Genomic DNA, 25,161 nt, shown 5'->3' with positions numbered 1-25,161 from the left:
TAGGAGGTTCTGATAGCGAGGACTGTGACTTAAATGTCTTGCATGCATTCACTCAGTCAAATATGCATTGACTTCCATTTTGTGACAGGGACAATTCCTCAGATACGTCCTCTGCCAAGTTTCTTATTCCCCCTGGCCTCATGGTGCTTACATTTTAAGGAGCGGACGTGGTACAAATGAATACCAGTCAAAACCAATTGAAGCAAGGCAGAAGAGAAATATCTGTGGTGAGTCTTTCCAAAGTGGTTAAACCAGTGACTGACATAGAGTAACAGGGAAGTATTTACTATTTACAATAGAAACGGAAGACCTCTGCTGTGTGAAATTACACCTTAGGTGAAATCTAAAGACGTGAACACAACGATCCTGCAGATTACTATTCATCTATGTTCCAAGAAGAGGCAACGAGGGCAACGATGTGGAGAGAGTGGCGAATACCTGGGCAGCTAATCAACTTACCAGGGGCCAAAATAGACTGCAGGTGGAGAAATCATCAAGGGCCAGGTCACAAAAAAACACGCGACATGGAGGCCGGTACGAAACAGGAGCTTCTAAATGTGGCTAAATAAACAAAAAGTGTCCGAAGTGCGGGGCAGGGTGACCAAACAAGGGTGTGTCAGCCAAGGATGGAGGCACAGTGCTAAGCCCAGCACCGTTTAAAGCCTACGCCATAGGAGGGCACTGAGCAGATACCCCTTGTTCTTCCTTTTCCCTTATCTCCAGCCCCATGGTTTCACTCCACCTCTCCTGCCTTTCAGAGTTGGATGGTTTATCTCTCTATAGGCATCCTTTTTGGTAGAGGACAAAATGCAGTTGTCATTTGACTAAGAAAGCACACTATTCCTTAAAAAAAAAAAAGAGAGAGAGAGAAAGAGGAGAGGAGAGTAAAGGAGAAGGGAGGAGAGGGTGTGGGAAGAGGAGAGGAGGGAAAAGAAAACAGAAAAGAAAACAAAAGAAAAGAAAAAAGAAAAGAAAGAAAGGAAAGAAAAGAAAGAGAAAGAGAAAGAGAAGAAAGAGAAAGAGAAAGAGAAAGAGAAAGAGAAAGAGAGAAAAGAAAAAAGAAGGAAAGAGAAAGAAGAAAGTAAAAGAAACTGTATAAAACTTGGGCCCTACCAGCCCTCCCGGTTAATTTAATTAAGCTAATTATCACTAATAAAAAATCACTAATAATAAAAGCTAAAAATATTAGCTTAATTTAATTAAGCTAATAATTTAATTAAGCTAATAATCACTAATAGTCACCTATCATGTGCAAAAGATTTGACTGTTTGCTGCAGGAATTGCTAAGATGAACAAACCACAGTCTCTGTTTCAAGGAACTGACCACACAAACCCTCCCTTGGCCAAAAATCTCTATTTCTGATAAATATACAAATTCACAGGGTCCAATAAAGGCTGTTAATGGCAACGGAATGCAAGATGTATAGCGCCATTTGGAGATGTAATGAGACAACATGCCTCTACCAAATATCCCAGAGCGTGAGGCGCCTGGGTGGCTCAGTCAGTTAAGTGTCCAACTTCGGCTCAGGTCTCGATTTCATGGTTCGTGCGTTCAAGCCCTGTGTCAGACTCTGTTAGCTTGGAGCCTGGAGCCTGCTTTGGAGTCTATGTCTCCCTCGCTCATGTGCTCTCTCTCGCTCTCTCTCTCTCTTTCTCAAAAATAAAATAGAAAATGAAACATAAAAATAAACTATCCCAGAGCAGATCACAATGTCCAATGTAAGGAAAGTTTCTAATAAATGTTACATGAATGCTTTTGGCACACAGGTTTCATAAGACCGTGTTAGCACCGCAGAAGTGTGCTGGGACCATCTGACCATTTAATTTTCAAATTATGTGTCTAGGTGCATTTTCTTTTTAAAAAATTGCATATAAAAAGAATTAGCTGGAATAATAGCTCTGATCATTGTACGATAGCTCTCGGAGGCTGATAGCAATTGATGCCATGTAATTATTCAAACAAGTGGTTAATCAAAACACACTGAACCAGAAGTACAATGTATTTGATTTCTTCACTGAAACTCGATAATCATGGCTACATGTGACAAGTAATGGTATTACTAGACATTTTCTTTATATGTAAAGAAAATTGGGACTTTAAGAATTGCAAGTTCTCTTTAAAAGACGATTTTGTTCACGTAGCTGTAATTCAGCCAACAATAGTTACGAGAGCATTTTTCTGAAGGTTAATTTTGGCACAGCTTGGTTTAGACTAAGTAAGGACTCTATGATGTTTACACACTATAAAACAGGCATGTTGCTCAGGGACATAAGCCTGGGCTGCAAGATGTCATTTTGTATTTGTTGATAGAGAAATCAACACTATAATTAATTAGATCTAGGAGTGCCGTCAGCTGGCTCATTTGCCCCCGCAGAACTGGTTCCAAAAATCTCTCTCCTGGTCAAAGTCCTGTTCCTGTTCATTATTTCCTGTCAACTGAGCAGAGATAGAAGTCAGGAGTCATCGACTTTCAACCTGTATGCATGTCCATACGGCGGCCAGCCTTTTGGGGGTACTTTTCTACCTATGTTTTGAAGTCCTTGGGAGATCACAGCTCTGTTTTAAATGCTTTATTTTCTTTGAGCCTTGCCATAGCCACATGGGGTAGACTAAATGCAAAATCATATGCTATTTTACAGTTGAGGATGAAGGTCTGAGTGGCCAGTAACTTGTAACTAGCAGATGGGTCCAGAGGGCTTACAGAATGGATTTTGAGAATCCTTATTTTCACCCACTCCCCTCCTGGCAACATCAATTCTTTCTTCTCCCCAATTGCACAGCTTCATGCTGAGAGTTGCTTTCTTTCCTTCTCAGGAGGGCCTCTCAGCCATCCCTTAATTACAAATCCTACACGGGACCCATTTCCAAAGTCTGGCAAAGTGTGGTCATTTTTAAATCCAGTGGCAGACATTACCTTAGAAACCTTCGTGAATGGTGGGGAAAGAAACTATTAAAAGGAGAAAATAGAGAGAAAAATTAAAGTGGAAAAAAGCTCTTATATCAGCTTTTCCCAGAAACAATGCTTCAGCTCTTACACAAAAGAAGAGGCCGTCTCTTGCTGGCACAGAAGAGAATGGGAGGGAGGCTAAGGAAATTGGTGAAAAGAAACACTAGAAGTTCCAGAACAGTTGGCTACACATACCATTAAATTATTAGGGCGTGGGGCGGGGGGAATCATTCACTTTTACAAGAGGTAATGTCACTAACATGTCTTTATTAATATACATGTTTTGTTTATTTTTGTGTTTTTTTCAATTTTAGAAACATCATCAAAAATTGATGAAAATATTTGAAAAACAAGGAAAAAAGGTAATTACATATATTCTCATCTCCCAAACGTAGACGCTGTCGTGTCTATGTTCCTTCCTTATCTTTGTATGCAAATGCACATTGTTTGATAGAACATTCTTCCAAATTGTCATAAAACATTTGTAACTTGCTGCGGTTTGACCTGGGGAAGCATGGGGCTCTGTTTCAGGAGGGTACACTCTTCTAAAACAAACTCGATAAAAGCATACCGGTACCAACCTCTTCACCGATGCTCTGTCTTGCACATGATCCCCAACCTCTATAGTTCTACTGTGAAATGGAACAATCTTAGGGCATTGACCATTTCTCCCTGCCCCAATCTAAAGGGTCTTCTTTCTTGAAATTTACTCAGTGCCCTGTGACCTTCTAAAGATGGCTGCCCTGAGCTTGGACGAGACCCATCTGAGGTTTCTCCTCCTTGGGTGCCCAGTGACCCTCTAAGCTACCCATGTGTATGCCTGGTGCACCCGAACACTCCAGCAATCTCGCCTTTGGGTTTGCCTGAGGCTAGGGCACTGGTTCCGGGAGGTAGGTCTGGCCGGGGTACTTCACGTTGACAGATGCTATATTCCCCCTTCACAGGGCCACACCATAATAGTACCCACCTGCTGATAACCCCCCTCCAATGTAACTGAAAATAAGTCCCAAAGAATTCTACAAAAGAGAAGAAAAAAATCACACACAAAGTACCCGGGAGATTAGATAACGTAACATCTAGCAAATATTTGGATCTGAATACAAGTGAAATGTAATGAAATAAACAGAGAAGTATTCTGAAAAGCTAAGTCCAAAAAAATTAAAGAAAATATGCTTTTCAAAAGCTGTAATGAATGAAATTCAAAGACAGAAAGTAGGAAATAAGAGTGCATCACATATTTTAAATACTTAAAGATTTATTATTCTTATAAATAAATAGCTCTTTAGATCAAATATTAAGAAAAAAAACAGTGACTACTGTTTGGTATTTGGTATGGCTCATACACACTTCATAAAATAAGAAATATCAGTGTTGATAATATTGAGCATTACATATTCATTTACAGATGACAGGTTGGGGGCGCCTGGGTGGCTCAGTCGGTTAAGCGTCTGACGTCGGCTCAGGTCAGGATCTCACGGTCGGTGGGTTCGAGCCCGGCGTCGGGCTCTGTGCTGACAGCTCGGAGCCTGGAGCCTGCTTTGGAGTCTGTGTCTCCCTCTCTCTGCCCCTCCCCCACTCATGCTCTGTTTCTCTCTGTCTCAAAAATAAAATAAACATAAAAAATTTAAAAAAAAAAAGATGACAGATTAAAATAATACGTTTGTCTCTGGCCAGTATGGAGCAATAAGAGAGTTTTAACATACAGTAGGTAGACTAAGAATCACCAGAGTTGATAGATAGAGTTTGATGCGGGGGGAAAAAATTATATGCTCAGAGAGATTCATACCAGTATTATTTATAGAGCAAAAACCTGGAAGTATCTAGCTGTTGAATAAATATTCAAAATGATTAAATTAGAGTATCTCCACATATTATATTATGCAGCCTTAAAACGGTGTTTATAGTGACTTGTCAGTCATGTGATAACTTTTCCTGCCATGTTAGGTGACAGACACAGGATATAGTTGTGAGAAACACGCATGGAAGCACTTAGATGGAAATCCTCCAAAATACATTTTTATAAATGGATATTTTTACATCACGTGTTCTTAAACTTGAGTGCAGTGAGGAATTTGTCCAAAGTGCAGATTCCTGGTCTGCAGTCCTAAAATTTCTGATTCACTGGATTTGAAAAGGAATCTGCATTTTTAAACAGGCTTCCCGCGTGCCTTTGATACAGGTGACTGCCGACTCCATGGTTATAATTTGTAAAATGATGGATGCAAGTATGTACAAATGCATGCAAAACCATACATGACATAGGACTATATAATATGTACTCTGCAATATAAATATATAAAATGTATAAAAATGTAGTCCTGATTATACCTGTTTCTTTTTAATTTTAAGAATAATTTTCCAATATGTATGAGTAGTTTTTTTAATCTGCTTTTTTTTTTTTTTTTTTTTTTTTTAATTTGAAAGGATTTGTAAGGACACCACATTCACTGGAGATAATTCTTGCTGTCTTCAATATGCTTCTTCTGGACATTTCTGCTTTAACTGGGAAATCATATTTCTCCTTTGCTCATTTTAAATCTCTACCCTCTTGGGGTGTCTGGGTGGCTCAGTCGATTAAGCGTCCAACTTCAGCTCAGGTCATAATCTCTCGGTTCATGAGTCCGAGCCCCATGTCAGGCTCTGTGCTGACAGCTCGGAGCCTGGAGCCTGCTTCGGATTCTGTGTCTCCCTCTCTCTGTGCCCCTCCCCAGCTTACTCTCTCTCTCTCAAACCTAAAAAAAAATTAAAAATTAAAAAAATAAATAAATAAATCTCTGCCCTCAGTGGAAACCAAATGCAGTCTGAATGGCAGATTCTGGTTCTAGGGACTCCTATGAAACTGATAAGAGAGCAGAATGGAGCTGACATCGGCAAAGTGGCCTAAAAGTCTGTTCTGCGGAACCTGAGGCTCTCTCTGGGGAGAGCATGCATGAAGAGTGTAGGGTTGAGAGCCTATGAAAACAAGGATGGTTGATTTCAGCTCTAGGGACTACCAGAGACACTTGGAAGAGGGTGTTTGCACCCCAGAGAAGCAGTGGGAGGCTCTGTATAGCCGCCTTCCTTGCACGCGAACAAAAAACGCCCGCTGACTCTGATTGAGTTGACAATGAAGGATCCATGTGATGTCAGAGAGAAGCTCAGCTTCAGGATGGGCTCAAATATTGCCTCTAAACTACTTGCTTCTGCTCCGCAGACCTGCCAGGTAGACACCGGGCTCAAGGGTGATTCAAAGGAAAGAACACAGGCTTCAACACAAAATCGAAATGGACTTCTTTGTCCTACTACACCAGCTGTTTGCACTTGGTAGTCAATTGACAAGTCTTGCTTTACTCGTCAGCATAATGGTTGATTGGAATAGTTGTTTATTCAAAGGATGTAAAAATCCTGACTTGAAGGGGCACGTGTACCCCAATGTTTATAGCAGTGGTATCGACAATAGCAAAATTATGGAAAGAGCCCAAATGTCCATTGACTGATGAATGGACAAAGAAGATGTGCGATATATATATACAATGGAACACAACTCGGTGATGAAAACGAATGAAATCTTGCCATTTGCAACAACGTGGTTGGAACTAGAGTGTATTATGCTAAGTGAAATAAGTCAGTCAAAGAAAGAACAATATCGTATTTCATTCTTCTGTGGAATTTGAGATACACAACAGATGAACATAGGGGAAGAGAAGGAAAAATAAAATAAAAACAGCGAGGGAAGCAAACCATAAGAGACTCTTAAATCAGAACACACTGAGGGTTGCTGGAGGGGAGGTGGGCGGGGGGATGGGCTAAATGGTTGATGGGCATTAAGGAGGGCACTGGTTGGGATGAGCACTGGCTGTTGTGTGTAAGTGATGAATCACTGGGTTCTACTCCTGAAGCCAAGACCACATTGTATGTTAACTAACTTGAATTTAAGTTAAAAAAAATGGTTGATTAGAGAGAGAAACTTCTCAGGTATGGAATTTTCTCACCCAATTTTTGGCACAAGAGTATGTGACTAGTCCTAACGTGAACAATGACATTTCTGGTATTAATGGAGGCTGAGGAAGACTGGCCAGGATGAGTGGGGGAAGGGTATGGTGGGCAGAGCAGCAAGCAGCTGAAAGAAACACCAGTAGGAGAGAAGGTGCAGACGCTGGGAGGAATCAGGGATATCACACCGTCTGGCAAAGGGAGAGAATCCAGGAGGCTGAAGTGGGTCTGGGATTAAGTCCGGATGGGAAGTGGGGTTGGTGTAGGACCGAAAACTCCATACCAAAGCTGCTCATGAGAAAATGGGGTATGTTTTCCCTGGAGAAAGACAAAGGGGGAATGACCTAATGACATGGTTTTCATATTGAATTTCAAAGTCAGACTTGCGGAAGGACGTGTCCTTAAACTGTGTATCTCAGGGGCTCCGAATGTTACAACCTGTGAATCATTGGCGTGAGGCAAAATGATTGACTTGGAAAAGTGCTACAAGTATCAATTTTTGCCTTGATTTCATATATATATATATATATATATATATATATGCATGCATACATATGTACAACCATTGTATTATAAATTAAAAGCTAGAGACTAACAGCTATTTTCATTTTGGCATTCAGTTACTAATTAAGAGTTGTTTGAATGTGAGAATGATAGGAATTACATACCCTTGGAATAAAAGATAGTCCTTGTGAGCACATTTTGAGCCCATTTTGCTTTATATAATATACCTAAACTTCTCTTAATGATCAGTGACAACTTTATCAAATAGACCTGAGCCAGAACTTTAATGACAGTTGGGGACACTTTGATAAGTGCAGAGGACAGTCACAGAAACAGGTGAAAGAGAGGTAAATTAAGGCTAAATTTGACTAAAGAAGAAAAATATAATTAGAAAAATAATTTGTGCTTTTTTTTTGAAAGGAGAGCTGATTTTTAAAAAGTGTTGCCTTGGGACACCTGCGTGCCTCAGTCGGTTAAGTACCCGACGCTTGGTTTCAGCTCAGGTCATGATCTCATGGTTCGTGAGTTTCAGCCCCATGTCTGGCTCCTTGTTGAATGTGTGCAGTCGTCCAGATTCTCTCTCTCTTTCTGCCCTTTCCCACTCGTGCTCCCATACTCTCTCTCTCTCTCTCTTTCTCTCTCTCTCTGAAAATAAATAAATAAACTTAGAAAAAACAAGTGTCGTCTTGCTGAAAAGTAGTCTCCATATCCCTGGAAGCTTCCACCGAAGGCTGTATAATGGATTCTGAAATACCCAGAGGCATATGACAGAGAAGCAACACTCATTAAATGGCCGCCAGGTCAGACACAGTACTCAGCCCTGCATATTTATTATATCCATTAATGCTAAGAGAGGCTGATGAACTTGCCCAAGGCCACAAATGGGAGACATGGAATTAAAACCCGGGCCTTCCTGCCTTTGCTATTAATAGCTTTATTTAGCTCCGTGTGCGGTACTAGAAATATGGCTGGGAGGCTTGACCAGATCTTCACAGAGGTACTAAATAATAGTGACCAAAAATAATTTTTCTGCTTTCTTTTTTTTCCCTTTGCTTTGTGACATTACTCATTGTTTAACTTAAATTTTTCATCCTTAAACATCCTTGTGGCTGGACAATTGCTAAAGCAGGTGTCACAAGACTTCTCCTATAAAAGACCAAAGATTCAATATTTTTAGCCTTGCGGGCCATTGTTTCTCTGCCTCAACCACTCAACTCTACCATTGTCACATGAAAGCAATGATAACCAATATGTAAATCCATGAGGTTGACTGTGCTTGAGTAAAGCTTTATTCACAAAAGCAGGGGGCCGGCTCCTATGGCCTGAGGGCTGTGATTTCCTGACACCTGTGTTGGTGATCCTGGAAGTCTCTTTCCAGCCAGTTTTATGCTCTTTCCAGGAGGAGCAGGAGTCTTATCTGATTGATCAGTTTAGAAGAGGGAAGTCTTTTTTCCCAGACTCACCCCTACCCTCCCTCCCCAATCTGGCTCCTTTTTCATTATTCTGGTCTGTTCTCTGCTCTTAGGTGAGGATCCTTCCATGACAGAGGTCTGTGGTTATTCAAGTCTACCTGTAACTAGATGGGAGTGTTTAATTGCCAGGTGTGGGTTTTAGGACTGTTTGTTACCCAGTGTGACCGCCAGCCTATCCTGACCGATGCATGGGGTAGAGCACAAGGAACTCCTTCCTCTGCCCATATTTAAACACATCTTCCATTCATCATTTTAGCAGGTCGAAGGCTGATATTTGAGTTTCCATACATCTGAGTCCTGTGGCTAAATCTCAGTTGGTTCCAACATAGGGGGATCTTGTCTCCACCCCTGCAAAGCTACAGTTGGTCCCCACCCAAAGTTCAGTTCGGAGATTGAGAATGGTGATGTGACACACGCATGAAGAGGTCTGAGGAGGTTTGTAACATCCACAGCTGAGGTCTCTGGGAAAGGCAGGGCAGTCCTCTTAAGCAGGTTCATTAATTGCATGAGATAATCAGGAAAAGAAACGAGGGTGTGCCTCATTGCATGTAGGGGGCACAGGCAGGGGGGAGGGTCCTCATGTGTGGGCAGGGGCTTGTGTACTTTGAATCTCCCTTGGGCACCAAAGGAGGGACCACCTGGGTTTTCATATCAGCTTTCTCAGGTATGGGACAAAGCAAACGAGGGAGGTGTAAAATATAACATCAAAAATGCATTCTAGCTTGAAGGAGGTGCACACTGTTTGGGGTGCCCGGGTGCATCAGTCTGTTAAGTGACCAACTCTTGATTTCGGCTCAGGTTACAATCTCGTGGTTCATGAGTTCAAGCCCTGCATGGGGCTCTGCACTTATGGGGAAGAGACTGCTTGGGATTCCCTCTCTCCCTCTCTCTTTACCCCTTGGGCACACATTCTCTCTCAAGATAAATAAGCATAAAGAAACATTTTTTTAAAATGCAAGCAGCTTCTCTGATATAGTAAAGAAGAGTTTTATTTAACTAGGTACCCTATCCCTGCCCACCTGGAATTAAAGATACGTATATAAGTATTTCCTCTTGATTCATCTGTGTACTCCTCAATAGGATATTTCTTGTCTTATCAATTTATCTATACTCATAGTTCAACACATCTTGAACAGAGTAAATGTCCTTATGTGCAATTGTAATTAATTGTTCCCTTATCTAAATAATGCAACCTAATTAGCTAATACATTTAGATAAACATACCTATGCAGACTCAAAAGGGGTTTGTTGTTGTCGGATTAATACGATGCTGAGAATTTTGTGGACCTCTCTAGTGCTGATAATCATAACTGTATCTAAGTTTACTTGCATTTCTCCAAGATGAAGTCAAATCTTCCAAAATTGGAATTAGGGAGGCTACCAAAAGGAGGCACGACCACATTTCCTGAGTTATCACGTTCCCCAAAGCAACCACAGGTTAAGAGACACGCGATTTTACACAAGTGAGAAGTAATGCTTTGTGTAGAAAGAAAGTCTACCTCGATATTATATTATGAAGTAACCTGGGAAAGAATCCAAATGGAGCCTCACACCTCTGACTGTATAATGATTGTGCTTTTTCACAAGGTCGAATAAGACGTATGGAATATAAACTTTGGTCTTTAGGAATGAATGCCAGAGTTTCTGAAATCTTTCCAAATGTAGAATGGAGTAGAACACTTCTGATTAGAAAACCTCTTGTTTAAAATATATTTGTTTTGCAATCTTGTTTATTTTTACAGGCGTGAATTATGGAATCATGCATTCTTTGATATCCTAAGTAAGGCAAAATGAATTTATGCACTCAGCAAAGACCCAAAATTTCCATCCTAGTAAAAATGTTTATGTGGTTGAAACACCCCCTTCCCTGGCTGAATCATGCCAAGACTCTCCATGGATTTGATATGGAAAGACCTTTGTGTGTTCTGTCTCCCAGTTACTGCTGATCAATGGCATTTCTGTGTTCCAAGAACTATTAAGGATTTCTATGTTCAGGTATCTGTCACCTGGATCAAAATAGAGAAGAATATGGAAGCATCATTTCTTGATAGCCACCTAGATCCCAGCAGTATCATGCAACAGATGATACTAAGATTTTTCAGTACATTTGAGGATCCAAGTAATACTTATAGATGAAGACAATGGTCAAGTTTCAGTGGTCAGACACTGTTTGTGGTTTTGGTCAGTTTTTTAAAGTCAAAACAATAAATAATCCATAATGCTAACTGTTTTAAACAAGAAGCACCTAAACAAGTCAATAACATGGAAATGAGCTTTAAACCCATAGTTGGAACTGTCTGATCTGTTCTATTTACTATTTCCTAAATGGAGGTTTTTCAATGCCTTAATTCTTCTAAGTGTATGTGCATGGGACTCTGGAGATGGAAGGACAGGTGTACAAGTTAGTTTATAAGTGATTTAGTAGAAACCATTGTATGAGGAATAAAAATAGGCTCTTTTGGTTTAGGTTTTGACAAGCCCCTTTTGACAATTTTTAATTAGGTCTTCTCAAGAAGAAATAATTTGCAGAAACATGGGTTGGTTGCCTATTCAGAAATTGTCATCTATTTTACTATACCACTGTAAAGGAGATATAATGATATATGATATATAGAGAGATATAGATATAGATATATGATATAGAGAGATATATATGATGTATAGATATAGGATATATGATATTATTAAAGATAGGTTAAAAATAATATCCGGGATTATAGGATAGGATAAAGTCCTTAGAGATCATTTAGGCTAACTCCCTAATTTAAAAAAAAAAAAGAGCAAATTTTGGGATATAATGGTTAAAGCTATTGCCCAAGACCACACAACCATTTGGTAGATAAACTAAATTTTAAACACAAGGCTCCTGGTTTAAGGGAGTACTCTTTCCACAAGCCTAACATGGTAGCACCCCAAAGTTTAATTCATATTTCAAATTTGTTGTTTTTATACATGTGAACTGTTTATTTATTCTCTCTCCACTCTAAGCCACTCATCCACATGTTGAAAGGCTATAAAACAAATCGTTATCTAATGTAGTATGAAACACAGGGCAATTTGATCATGTCAGTGTGTTCCATATATTTCACGTTCGAACCACTGAATAACAATTTTTAGCCTCTCAGCGAGTTTCTCTGTCCCCTGCCTCTGCCTTCAGCTACTTATTCCTGCTGGCTTTGCTGGCATTCACACTAGATTCAGTTTTGCAAGGTATAGACATTATTGTCTGACATTTCCTCCATGCGGCTCTTCTGTTTCCCAGCTGCCGTAGGACCATCTCACCCACGCAGAGCTTACTGCAAGGCAGGTCTCCTAGAGTCAGCTCAGCGTGCATGTCCCACACTCTTTGACCATACACCGAGCTTGAGTTAGCTTCGATAGGATAATGCCCTAGGTTTCTATAAATTCTTGCCCTCACCTCCCATCTTACAGGGAAAGGCTTTTTGCCTGTGACTGGCTTGATAAGGCTCTATAACTCTGGGCTTCAATATCATCAAGCATGAAGAAGACTATTTGCCTAGACATATAAACTATGTCTTCAACCTAGCCTCTGAGAGCAGTCTAAGAAATATCTTGTCCCTTATCTGTTGAATCCATTATCTTACTTCTAAGTTGGTTCAGAATCCTGGTAGAGAAGATGGGTGCCTTTATTTGTGATTCCCTCAACAAAAACAAAATATCAACAGTGTTCTTAGGGTTTTACCTATATTTCCAGATGATAATAATCTATTTTTCCATCTTTCAAAGTGCAAACACACTGATAATATAACGCATCTCTCGTCCATAACCTCACATTTTAAAAAACACTTGACTAATTTGATAGGAAAAGTAATATGCAGTGTGCTTGCCAATCTTACATTACTTGTCAATATTCTACCATGATTCGAATTCTAAGGACTTTTTCATAATACCGAGAATGTACCAGCTATCTCTATCTAGTAAAAGGTCAAGCTACCCATTGTATACTTCAAACAGATGTTCCCCAAATGGTAACCTGTACAAACTGGAACTCATACACACTTTTGCATTACCTGCATTCAGATTTCTTCCTTCCCAGTAGATACTTTTTAAATAATTCATAAATCATGTTTATAATCTTTTATCAATTAATAATGCAATAACTACAGCACAGAAATATTGCCAGTAAGTGGTTTATTGGTGATGGATTATTGTAGGACAATTTGGTACATGTAAAATGCGTAAACAAATCTTCTCAGGGCACCTGGGTGGCTCAGTCAATTAAGGATCGGACCCTTGATTTTGGCTCAGGCCATGATCTCACGGTTTGTGGGTTCCAGCCCCACATCAGGCTTTATGCTGACATCACGGAGCCTGCTTGGGATTCTCCTTCTCCCCACCCCCACTCTGCCCCTCCCTTACACACATACTCTCTTTAGTTCAAAAATAAATAAACCAAAAAATAAAAATAAAAAAACAGAAATCTCAAACAAAAGAACAGTCAGAGGAATGTGGATGTAAAATCATATCTTTGGGGATTTTTGAAATCTAAGCTATAAAGAGCAGCAAAAAAGATAACTTACAGCCATATTTCAATTGCTAAACCCCATAGATATGTTGATATCTTATATTTGATAGTTACAATACATTGAACCTTTTCTCAGGACGAGTCAAACCAATTCCCATAATCTGAGAATTGTAAGAAAATTGCTCCATTTTAGAGGGAGAGATATGGAAATAACCACAAAATAACCATAAAGCAATATTCAAGATCCAATGTTTCAAAGCTGGACTCACAGAAAGCATTACAACGGAACGTTTAGAGATTGTCAGATCTTACCCCCCATTTGAGCTTTTATCTCCCTATTTTGTCAAATGAGCCCTCAGCTAACCTGAGTTTTACATCTCCTATATAAAAACATGACTTACCCATTCATAATTCTGGCCAGTCGATTTCATATCTGATACGAAAGGAGTATACGGATATCAAGACAGGCTAGAGAGAGGTATCATAGACAATCTGGGACAATCCGTAACAGACAGCTTACAGATGAGCTGCGGTTATTCCCCTTCCTGTATCCACACTCTATCACCAAGGGGCATCTGTTTCTTCCCCCTAAAACCCAGGTCACCTTTGTGACTTGCTTTGGCAAAAGAATGCAATGGAGGACACAACGTGTCAGTTTTGAACCGTGGCTCTCAGGGAGTGGCATGCATCCGCTCTCTTTCTGCTCATTCTCTTGGACTCTTGTCCCCACCGCGTGAAGAAGTCCAGTCGAAAGTGCCAGAGGATGCCGTGTCCCATGGAGCAGGAATGAGCCATTCCCGCTGAGATGCCACAACAAAACTGGTAGCTGGTCACAGCTGCATGAGCGAGCCCGATAGACTAGAAACACTGCCCAGCGAAGCCCAGTGCAAATTGCCAATCTGCAATCGCGAGCCAAATAAATAGTTGTTTGGTTAAACCATGACTTTTAGGGGAGTTTGTTACGTGGCAGCAGTTAGCAGATACCCAGTCTTCTTCAGCACCAATAAAAAATCTTCCTGTTTGTGACATTAGTGACCAGTACTAGCATGGAAGGCTCTGTCCAACTGAACAATGCCCTTCAAAGATGTCAGCTCCCGCTCACGTTGAAATCTTACGTTAGCGCCACTCGGAACACAAACTATGTCACTCGCTGGTCACCAGCAAAGGTTGATCCGTTAGAGTCAGATCATCTCAGTGGTAGAATTATAAAGGGTAGAGCCGAGAATAAGGAAACATCTTTTTGCATCCAAGGGTGAACGTCAGTGACTTAGGACAACAGGATTTCTTTGAAATTAATCACCAGAACGCCATTGCCTGTTGGCCAATACCAACACAGAAGATGAGATAAGGAGTATTCCTGTTACTTAAGCCAAGTGACCACTTAGAAAGTTTAATGTGTATTGCCAGGAAGATGAGAGACATAGCAAATGCCATTTGGCCCTTGCTTTGAGAAGTCCCTTCTGCCAGCAGCATAGAGGAGGCACGGGTTACATGGAGGAAAAACAGCCTGTACGAGATAAGACAGCAAAAACATTTGCAGTTGGGCCAGGTGTGGATCCTGTGGAAGGGGTGTATACAGAGTGGTCCTGAGGAGTTCACCCAAGAGGGCACCCTCAAGGAGCAAGGTGTCCCCAACTATGGGAACTGTAATAGAAGGTGAAGGATTGAGTTGTTAGCGGCTGAAAGCTGAGTTATGGCCTAGATAAAAAAAAAAAAGAAAAAAGAAAAAAAAAAGTAGGACTGAGGATATTGGATAGGCACTTCAAATAGCCCCCAATAAAATACAGCATAAAGGAAGGAATTAGCCACGTATTTTGAATGTTTGGGTCAAATTAAAACTTTAAATGGTGTAAGAGATTTTTCTCTTCCTAATTCTTCCCCTTCATTTCTTCCTGCTGAGAGGGAACCGCAAACAGCACTTAGGGATTGGAGAGGAAAAGAAGTGGAAAAGAGGGAAGCAGACCACAGTTCCTTCCCCATTCCATGCTTTCTGGTGTAAGTCAAGCCTAAGCTTTAAAGAGTAAGAAACTTTTGAAATGGGGTGAGTAATGTAAGGCTTGATACTATGTAGAGAGTCACTGCCTTTAAATATATTGGAAAAAAAGATACTATTTTTTATTACTTGAAATTAACCAGAAAACTTATTTTTTCCTCTAATTTCATCCAAGGTTAGAGAAAAGCAACTCTAGTAAATTGCTTTGGAAAGACATTGGTGGGAAAGCATAAAGTGATAGAGGACCAAGTCCAGCTCAAACAATAAATTTTACTTGTACATAAGTAGAGTTTAAGTTCTAATTCTTTTTAGAAGACCCATGTTTAGTAATGATAATGAAATTATCTTAAAGGAAGCAATGATGTTACTCAACAACAACAACAAAAAAAACTATGAACTATTAAATGTCTGAGAGCTGGCAATTAAAAAAATAAAATGATAGAAGTTTATTTCCATAATTTCTAGCTAGTTAGTGTATCATTTTTTCCCATGCAAATGAAGATATCTTGTAGGAAACCAATATTGTTATTTTTCCTTGACTGCAATATTTGTACACCAAGAGTGCATCTCATTGGGGCCTCTTTCTTCTTGACATTATTTTACCCATTTTATTGTCATCCACTTATTCAATAAGCAGGTATCCATTGTCCATCTAGTTTGCAAAACCATGGGACTAGTGCAGGAGATAAAAGGAGAAATCCACAGTCCCATTTCTCACTAAAAATTCACTAAGTGGTAAGGAAGATAAAACGGACAAATGCATCCATATAATTAATTAAAATAAGTAGCCGGCACTTGGAAACGCAGTGGAGGCTGCCTGCCTAAGCCAAGATGGATTGGGAGAAGACCTTTCTGAGCTAAGTTGTTACGAATGAGCAGAAAGGTTCTAGGCAGAGAACCAGGAGAAGGGGGTCCTAAGAGAGAAGAACACTGGGAGTAAAGACAGAAAGACAGAGAACCATCATGGTGCATTCAAGGATGTCACATGTCTCCTCTGGCTTGTAAGAAGAGCGTTTGGGTCCAAGATAGAAGGGATCAGAATAAAGAGGTAAGAACCAAATCTTGAATAGCCTTATTCCAAAGGCAGTGAGGAGCCCAGCAGTGGCAAGACTAACTTTCATGTTTACATCCTCCTAAGTAAATGTTCTATTGAATCTCAAAGGCATCCCTTACCCAGCAGCCTCATGGCCTTATGCTGTGTGCCCTGAGAGGCACATCGTTTCTGTAAGTCGCCCCTCTTCCTGAAGGTGTGGGCTGCCACGTTGCCCTTATTGTCTAGTTCTTGTAAACAAGGTCAATAATTTTGCGGAAGAGAGCTAAAGGAAGTAGCTCTCTAAGATCGACAATCATCTTCTTTTTTCCAGTTCCCTCTGCTCTTTTATAACTGCTCTGGGGACATGTTTTTAAGAGAGGAGAAGAGTCAAAGCAAGAAAGGAGAGAGAGGAGATTGCAGTAGCTCCCCTCCCTTAACCACAGTTGTGTTCTCCATGGTTTCATTTACTCACAGTCAACCACAGTCCAGAAGCAGACGCTCTACCTTCTGAAGGTCAGTAGTAGCTCAACACGACATCACAATGCCTGCCTCATTTGCCTCACTGTATCTCATCACACAGGCATTTCGTGAGCTCACATCAGCACAAGACGCAGGGTGAATGCAGGGCAATCAGATATTCTGCGAGGGAGAAAGAGGCCACAGGCACGTACCTTTTATTACATCGTGTTGTCATAATTTTGTTCTATTTTATTATCAGCTACGGTTAATCTCCTAGTACTTAATTTCTAAATTAAACTTAATCACACGTACGCCTAGGCAGGAGAAATAACAGTACACAGAGGGTTTGGTATTGTCTACAGCCGCAGCCATCACTGGGGGTCCTGGCATGTATCCACCACAGGTAAGGGGAACTGCTGTAATTGAAGAGATGACGAAAGAGACGCCAAACAAAGGCAACCTAAGATTAACATAAAAGGGAGCCGCAGGTCATGATCACATGGTTCATGAGATCAAGCCCTGTGTCTGGCTCTGTGTTGACATTGTGGAGCCTGCTGAGGATTCTCTCTCTCCCTCTCTCTGTCCTGTGCCCACTTGTGATCTCACGCACTCTCTCTCTCTCAAAACAAATAAACGTTAAATATATATATATATGTATATATATATATATATATATATATATATATATGAGCTAGAACTGAGAAAAGAGAAGAAAAAGAAAGTGAGAAAAGCAAGAAGTGAAGGAGAGTAATTGAGATTTGGCAGGGAATCAGTGTAATATTTGTGACCAGGTGGCTGGCAGAAAGAAAAGAATAAAGAAAGCCAGCAAAAGAAAGATTCATAAAGGAATATAAATATAGTGGTAGTAAAGAACATTTTATTACAATACATTATTAATTTACACTGCATTATTTAATACTTGGCCAACAGCACATATAGCACTTAGGTCATGTTTCTGTGGATGTTATAGCTACAACATAACAGGGAAATTGGAGAATTTATACTTTTCCTTGTATCTACAAAGGTCAAATGAACACTGGAGTGAATAAATAGTGTTTGCCAGTACACAAGTGGTCAGTGCTGATATGGAAAACTCCTGTTTCCTGACACCTTCTTTATAGTTACACACATGAGCGTCTCAGCAAATGTTTGTGGCTGGGAGTGAAGGGAAGGATGGGAAGCCACAAAGTAAATCAATGGTAAATATGTAAATAGAACTCTAGACTCATGACTTCCATTTTTAATCATGGCTACACAAAGTTGTTCTCACGTGGAAAAAAAAGCAGGAAGTCACTTGAGGGAGACTGAATCCTGCTTCCTCAGGATTCACAACTTTAATCCACAGTTTCTCAACTGTGGCACTGTAGACACTCGGGGCCAGATAATTCTTTGTTTGCAGTGGGGTTCTGTGCCTTGTCGGATATTAACTGCATCTCTGAGCTCTACCTACTAGATACCAACAGCCTTACAACCAAAAATGTCTCCAGCTATTGCCAAATGTCTGGGGTTAAAATCACCCCTTACTAAAAACCATTGGTCTAAAGGGAACAGCAGTAGATCAGGCCCCAGGAGACAACAGATCTAGTCCCATAACTCAGGGTGTGACTTGAAAGCCATTTTTCTTTCACGCCCCTTCCTCATCTGTCTAATGACAAACATTCTCTCACTGGCCAAGGTCTACTCAGGCTCCCTGAATTCTTTTGCAACTAGTCCCGACGTTTGGACTCTGCATAGCCCAATTTCAGCAAGAATCCTGATGAGTCAGTTAAGCCAGAACTCACACCCTCGACATCTGATCACCCTCGATATCTAATAGGGTTCCTCACCATCACCATCCTCTAGGTGATGTCTGATGACCCAGACCTATCTTCAGCAAGAATCCTATTAGATGGCTCGCACCAGAATCCTACCCTACCCCTGAAGTTTCCTCTTATTAATTTTCTATTCACTGACCCTCACCTTGCCCCTTGACTATGAACTCCCTCTTGCACATGCTGCAAACTCACTGCAAAATTCCATCACAGCTGTCCTTACACCTACCATGATGGTCCCCTACCTTGAATAGTCTTCTAAACGGTGCTTTAACGGGTGCCATTGAATAATTTTTCTTTGACACTCGTTCCTTTTTGTAAGTTTATTTATTTACTTTTGAGAAAGAGAGAGAGAGAGAGCACACAAGCAAGAGAGGGGCAGAGAGAGAGAGAGAGAGAGAGAGAGAATCCCAAGCAGGCTCCACCCAGTCAGTGCAGAGCATGACATGGGGCTTGATTCCATGAGCCATGAGAATGAACCTGAGCTGAAAACAAGCATCTGATGCTTAAACAACTGAGCCACCCAAGCCTCCCCGACACCAGTTCCTTTTTACGTGACCAGGATGCATTAGGTGTGAATCTTAATTAACGAAGAAGTGAAGATAAGAAGCATGTCAAAACCCCTCAAGTTTGGAAAGATGCCGGTCTCTAACAGTCCTTGATGCAGAGAGTTTGGTGAACACCAGAATCATGGGTAGGAATAAAAGTGATAGCTGGGGGTCATTGCCAAGAGCAAAGAGCAGGTGAGTATGGAAAATGAAGGATGAGGAGCAAGATTGATTGCAGTGGGGCCAGGATGGAGTGGAATCGGATTCAAGGAGGGAAGAGGAGAGAGTGTGTGTATAAGGTCAGGGCAACACACATGTGGCCAGAGTCTCATACCAGGTCTCATGCCTGCGCTGAAGGGTGGCATGGCGGCTGGACAGCGGGACACATTCCAGAATGCTCGCCCCAGTGTCTTAGAAGTCAGACTTGCATTTCATGGTTCACTGCAAAAATTCTGTGTTAAACTTAAGGCACTGGCCTGGGCACTTGAGTATCTCAGGCCATTTATTTGATAACCTCCACATCTGCTTCCCTTATTTGCAAATACTGAGAGAATACCTTTTGAATACTCTGAAGTATCTGAAACGAGCTCCGACAGATCTTGAACCATGGTAGGTCTTTACTAAGGTCTATATTACCTCCTTTCTTTCCCCTTGCTTGGGAAACACAAATGTAAATAAAGCAGAAAACTGTACTTTCTTCTAGTAAAAAATGGGGTGGCAGTTGTTGTGGAAAGACCGTGCATACATATTCTCTTTCTGCTTTCACACACTTGTGTGAAGTATTATTACCCTGTGTTAATGGACAAGAAAAGTGAGATTCAGAGGGAGAAAATAAGTTATCTAATATCTGTGTGAATAGTTGCCTGAACTGAAAGCCACACCTGGGCGGGTGACACCAGAGTCCACACTGCTTCACCCACGGCACATCTCTACTCTTAACATCTATCGGGGTAGAATCAATCTGGTGAATGTTACTTGTTAAGATAGACACACTGTAAAAATAAAAGATGCTATTATTACTTCAAAGTCAGGAAGAGGAAAACACACCTGATGGTTGAGAACAGAGTTGGCCTTCCAAATATATCATATCTCAGAATTTTAGCGGAAGATTTGCTATTCTGTGAGCTGTGGGAGTAGCCAAATGATTCTGAAAACATGAAATGAAACAGGTATCAAATATTTGGAAAGCCTCCAAACTTGGCAAAGGGATTGGCACGCATTTTTAAATTCAGACTTTCATTCCAACTTTGCTAACTGAAGTATGTGGACAAGATTGCAATGGGTGAAAATACCCACAATACTGATTCTTCCCTTATTTAAAATGCAGAGAATAATTTTTGAATCCATAATACTTTCGCAAAAATCCAAGGCAACCATTCTGTCTGATAGACAAAGCAATTACTTATTTCTTATGGATGAGAGAAATGCACTTGCATGAACAGGACAAGGTACCCTAGCAGGTGGTGAGAAGCAAAAAGAAATCTTTCTTCGTCACAGTTACTATAATATAACATGTTCTGAAAATTTCTTTTCACTTTACCCAGAGCAACCAATAATAATAATAATAATAAATAAATAAAAATGGAAAAGATAATCAGTGAGTCCTTCTTGCATGGAAATATTTGAAGAAGCTCATATATCATAAACCAAATGTTTGGTCTTTTCTTCCATTGTCTTCCTTGGGAAAGAGGGAAAGTTGAATGAATCTGCAGTTACTTAAAATCATGCTACTTCAAATTGCCATATCTTAGTCTTTGACATTTTATCAGTGCCATGCATTGGAGAAAAATGGTCCTTAATAGGCTAATATTCAAAATAAGAAGGCACAAACTTGTCATTATTACTAGCACAATGGAAAAGCTCACTGGAATCAGCCATCCAAGCTATGGAGGAGCTTGAAGTTAATTACATCACCTTAGACAATAAGTTGGTCTTTGTGGTTCCAGTTATCTCCGCACACAGTTGGCTCTATTTTTTTGTTGTTGTGTAATGTCCCATTAATCACAGTTACATTTGTTCCCTGCCGTGTGATTCATCATCCTCTCCTCCTGAAAGGACTTCCTTTCTCCAGGACTCAAGATAAACCACTAATTTAAAGTGGCAGTGGCCAACCTTGCCCATCACAACGGCGTGGTTTGAATGAGGAGGGTCAACGGCAACATGCACAGACTCTAGAAGCTTCAGTCGATTCAAATTATCCCCAGTGATTGGGTTCAGGCACTGGGACAGAGATCAGGTGTGACAATTACAGGATGAACTCTCAAAATGGAGCTGAAGGTGCATTTGCCTCTGGAACTTTTCCAAGCACCATTTATTTGAAAAAGATGACAAAGTGAAGTATGTGGAGAGGGAATAAAGTGTAGAGGGGAAAGACACTGGGCTCAGTACCAGGAAATGTGCTCTAACTTTTGCTTTAAAAGAAAATATCTGTGTGAACTTGAGCAAGTCATTTCATTACTCTGGGTTCCATTTGCTTAACAAAACTAAGGAAAAAAAAGAACTTGAACAGGTGACATGTCTGATTTGACATAAGGAGACTTTCTTTTGAGAACAATCTCGATGAAGTTATCGTATAACACATTTTGAAACGTTTTTAAAGATTACACATTATTACTTGGGGGATAAAGAGATTTCTGCTATGAATTATAGCTCTTTCCCTTTCTGGAGACCAGAATTCAGCATTCAGCAAGCTGGGTCCCACAGGAGGACGGAGTCGCTCTCTGCAAATCAGTGCTTATTTTATTTTCTTCTGCTACTAATCCTAACTTTGCCAAACAACTGCAAATCCCTCTTAGCTCTCTGGTTAATTATTTTATGCAATTTAGCAGCCTAAGGGAGAAACTGCTTGTCCGTTTCCCTCCAAGGCATTTCTTGAGTTTGGGTAAAGAGGACCCATGGCATAACACAAGTCACTAACACCAAAAGGAAATTTCCAGACTCTTGGACTGCTGGTGGAAATTTTGTCATTGCAAACGAATTCTTACCTTAACAAATTAATATTGTCGTATAGATACGGTACGTGGATAATCATTTTTACCACGTCAATTCTTTCTCTTGAGTTGAGGCATTGCAGAAATGTCCCTCTGATTCTGTCCCCTGTACTCGTCTAATTCATTCATTTGTTATAGTACAGGCCTTCATTTTCACTATGTTTTCTTTCTAACGTAGGGAACTTCTTACAGACAGAGTCTGGATATTACACTTTCAAAAATTCAGTGCTAGCATAATTCCTAGACAGGGCATTTAATAAACGTTTCAGGCGACAATGGTGTACTGTCCAGGGCAGTGTTGATGGAGGAGTATGTATTTTCCACCCCTGCAGCCCCTCCCTCGGGTCTTAGGACAGTCTCCTCATTGTCACTTCTTTGACTTCGGGGAAATACTAATAGCTACAATTATAAGTTGTCTAAGTTGTGCTCTGGGCCGCACAGGCCTCATTTATAACTTCATAACATTTGTGCAAAGCAGCTGCTTCCACATCCCTTTTATGTGTGAGAAGACTCGGGCTTGGAGAAGCTAAACCATGGGCACAAAGCCATGTACCTGCTAGACACCTGGGTGATCAGTCCCCCCCCCCCCCCCCGTCTACACACATTCCATAACTTAGTGCTTGCTAAAGCATATTAACCTGTAGACTTCTGATTACCTGGAATTGTGGACTCAGTCTATGTGGGGCTCCGAGGAAATCATTTGCCATGGCTCTTTCTTATAGACAATGTGTCAGGTACCATAAGCTTTTAAATTAAGAACCGATTAAGATGAAGGGAGCATGGGGAATATTTGGACCAAACAAGAATGGGCTGTATGCGGCATTTAAAAACCAGTCTGTACCTTCATAAAGGTGAGTGCTTCTCAACCAGGGGCAATTTTGTGCCTCCCAAGACATTTGGCAATGTCTGGGGCATTTTTTAAGTTTAATAACTTAAAATGGGGGGGAATGAATGCTGTTGGCATCTCATTCATAAAGGCAAGGATGATGTTAAATAACCTATAATGCACAAGACAATCAATTATCTGGCCCAAAATGCCAACCTGTGCCAAAGTTGGAAAAACCTGTTACAGTCAGATAATAATGAATTATAAAATGTAATTGGAGAAAATTGGGCACACATTAAGAATAACAACCAAGGCCGTTTACCTAGAGAAAAATAGAAACAAATATGCAGAATTCTTTTTAGGAAAAAGAGAGTATAATTAATTTTCTTATAAAATGTAGGTATAAGAAAGAAAGAGGGAAAAAAATATAGCTCATTCTAGGATAGAGAAACTTAACACAGGAGCCCCCTCATATCTGTGGCTCTGCTTTCCACGGTTTCAGTGACTCGTGGTCAACTGCCCTCCAGAAAGAGATGATGATCCTCCTGAATAATGTCAGAAGGTCAGTAGAATCCTAACACTATATCATAGTTCCTGCATTATTCACCTCACTTCATCTCATAACATAGGCATTTTATCATTTCACATTATCACAAGAATAAAGGTGAGAGAGAGAGAGAGTGCATTCGTATAACTTTTATTACAATATATTGTTAGAATCATTCTATTTGATAATTAATTATTGTTGACTTCTTACAATTTCTAATTTATAAATTAAAACTCACCATACATATGAATGTACAGGAAAACAACACAGTATATATGGGCATGGTACTACCCTTGGTTTCAGGCATCCAATGGGGGTCTTGGAAAGTATCTCCTGTGGATAAGAGGGGGCTATTGTAATGTCAATATGCCAATTCTCTATAAATCAATTTCCACAACCAGGAAGATCCCATAAAATTGTTCTCAGAAATAGTGAAAAAGCCTAGGGCAGAAGTATGTGTGGTAACATGTTATTATGTTAGGGGCACAACTTGTGGGATCTTGCAGAACATTGTAAAAACTTTAGCTTTTCTCTTAGTGAGAAAAGCCAGCACTGGAAGATTTCAACAGGTGTGATTATTTTAAAATCATAGTCATGCAACTGTGTGGAAATTGTGTGTGTATGTTGAGAGATGGTGGTATTTGTTCTTAGATGACGACAATGAGGGTTACGGACATGGGTCTGTGAAGAGAAGTCTGAGGTTAAAGCTATAACAATATTTACTTTGTGATTGGCTCTCTGTAAACATGGGAAGAGAAATTATTCAGGAATGATTTTAAGTTTTGGGCCCACACACCTGCTGCAGTTTTGACTCCTCATTTAGTGACATGGGGATAACTTAGACAAGAGCAGATTTGAGTGCAGGTGGAAAACAAACATTAGGTTTGGGGGATGTTAAGCTTGAGGTGTATATTAGGCAGTGGACAGATGCCACAGACAGACAAATGGGTGTGAAGTTCATGGGAGAAAGTAGGACTTGTGATCTACATTTGGAATCATCAAGGTTAAGACAGCACATAAAATCGTGCAGTCGAGGGGCACCTGGATGTCTCAGTTGAGCATCCAATTCTTGATTTCAGCACAGGTCATGTTCCCAGAGTCGTGGGATCAAGCCCTGTGTTGAGCTCCACACTGAGCATGGACCCTGCTCAGGATTATCTCTCTCTATCTAAAAAAAATAAATAAATAAAACATTAAAAAGAATTAAATCATATGTATGTGTACACATATATGTATACAAAATATACCATAAAATAATAAATATTTCTGCTTGCCTGTATTAGCAAAATTAAAAGTAAAGAAAAAAAAGAAACAATCTATAACCTGCAAAAGAGGAAATATTGAACATATTGTATTATACCAAGCTAATGATAACTGTTAAATAATATTTTTCAAGAAGAGTAAGTAATATAAATAAATAAGTAAATAAAAAGAATATTAAGTAATATATGCAAATGCAAACAATGTGGTAGTGGGGAGCAAACTAATGTATATAATGTGATATAATTTTTAAATAAACTATAAATGCATATATATATACATTTGTATATATATACATTTGTATATATATAT

General features: G+C 40.1%; 2 long non-coding RNA genes across 2 annotated transcripts in view; one reads left to right on the top strand and one right to left on the bottom strand.

Annotated features, from left to right (window-relative positions):
* Positions 1-17,044, bottom strand: part of LOC122238119 — a 28,949-nt gene extending 11,905 nt beyond the window's left edge. The window contains exon 1 of the long non-coding RNA XR_006217080.1: positions 16,881-17,044. This is a non-coding gene — a long non-coding RNA (uncharacterized LOC122238119). The remainder of the gene's footprint in view (positions 1-16,880) is intronic.
* A 6,497-nt stretch (positions 17,045-23,541) lies between these two features.
* LOC122238120 overlaps positions 23,542-25,161 on the top strand; it is a 51,492-nt gene continuing 49,872 nt past the window's right edge. Inside the window, exon 1 of the long non-coding RNA XR_006217081.1 lies at positions 23,542-23,604. This is a non-coding gene — a long non-coding RNA (uncharacterized LOC122238120). The remainder of the gene's footprint in view (positions 23,605-25,161) is intronic.

The sequence above is a fragment of the Panthera tigris genome, chromosome B1 (genome assembly GCF_018350195.1).
Source record: "Panthera tigris isolate Pti1 chromosome B1, P.tigris_Pti1_mat1.1, whole genome shotgun sequence".
NCBI classification, from domain to species: Eukaryota; Metazoa; Chordata; class Mammalia; order Carnivora; family Felidae; genus Panthera; species Panthera tigris.
The sequence above is the reverse complement of the archived record's forward strand: the minus strand, read 5'-3'. Positions and strand labels throughout refer to the sequence as shown.